The sequence below is a fragment of the Tachyglossus aculeatus genome, unplaced genomic scaffold (genome assembly GCF_015852505.1).
Source record: "Tachyglossus aculeatus isolate mTacAcu1 unplaced genomic scaffold, mTacAcu1.pri scaffold_287_arrow_ctg1, whole genome shotgun sequence".
Classification (NCBI taxonomy): domain Eukaryota; kingdom Metazoa; phylum Chordata; class Mammalia; order Monotremata; family Tachyglossidae; genus Tachyglossus; species Tachyglossus aculeatus.
In genome coordinates, this window is record NW_024045002.1 from 29,258 (window position 1) to 30,228 (window position 971).

At 44.1% G+C, this 971-nt stretch overlaps 1 non-coding gene across 1 annotated transcript; it reads right to left on the reverse strand.

Annotated features, from left to right (window-relative positions):
• Positions 1-416: 416 nt before the first annotated feature.
• LOC119923830 lies at positions 417-554 on the reverse strand. The gene has a single exon (XR_005448981.1). It is a non-coding gene; the product is annotated as a small nucleolar RNA SNORA7 (small nucleolar RNA).
• Between the last annotated feature and the right edge of the window lie 417 nt (positions 555-971).

Genomic DNA, 971 nt, shown 5'->3' on the forward strand with positions numbered 1-971 from the left:
ACCCGTTCTCTGGTTACAAGGCACTTACAATCAGCAACTTGGCATTCATCAATATCCTTGCTTCCTCTACCATTGTCCAGACCCTAATCAATTTCTTATTCAAATAGAAAACCATTGCCTACACTGGGTTCTTTGGCCATACGTACTTAACTCTTGGCTCGATGTGCTCTGACTGTTGTGTAGCCATTTATTGTTGTCTTATGCTGTCAAGTCATGTCTGACCTATAACGACGCCATGGACACACCTCTCCCAGAACACCCCACCTCCACCTGCAATCGTTCTGGTAATATATCCATAGAGTTTGCTTGGTAAAAATACGTAAGCGGTTTACCTCTGCCTCCTTCCGTGCAGTAAACCTGAGTCTCCACTCTCAACTCTCTCCCATGCCGCTCCTTCCCAGTAAAGGTGGGTTTTGACTTGTAGCAGATTGCCTTCCACTCACTAGCCACTGCCCAAGCTTGTAATGGAATGGATATGCCTTTGTTTGACTCTCCCTCCCATAGTCGAGACTGGTAGAGTACTGGAAACTCTCCAGGTGTGATCCTGAGAGGTGAGCCATCTGTAGCCCACTGCGTTTTCCGGGCATTGTGTCCCAAATGGCTGAACCCCATCTCACTGAATCAAATTCACCAACTCCTTAATCTCAGTAGGCTAATGCTCTCTTACTTTGCTATTCATCATTTTTGCTATGAAATCATCACACTCTTGATACAACCGTACTTAGGAGCCTAAAAAGAGCCTAAGATCCTCCCAGACTAAGCCCCCCTTTTCCTCTGCTTCTCTTCCCCTCTCCATCACCCTGACTTGCTCCTTCTCCTCTACCCCCTCCCTGCCCCACAGCACTTGTACATACTTGTATATGTACATACTTACTATTCTATTTATTTTAGTAATGATGCATATATATCTGTAATTCTATTTATTTATATTGATGATATTGTTGCCTGTTTACTTGTTTTGATGTTGTTTC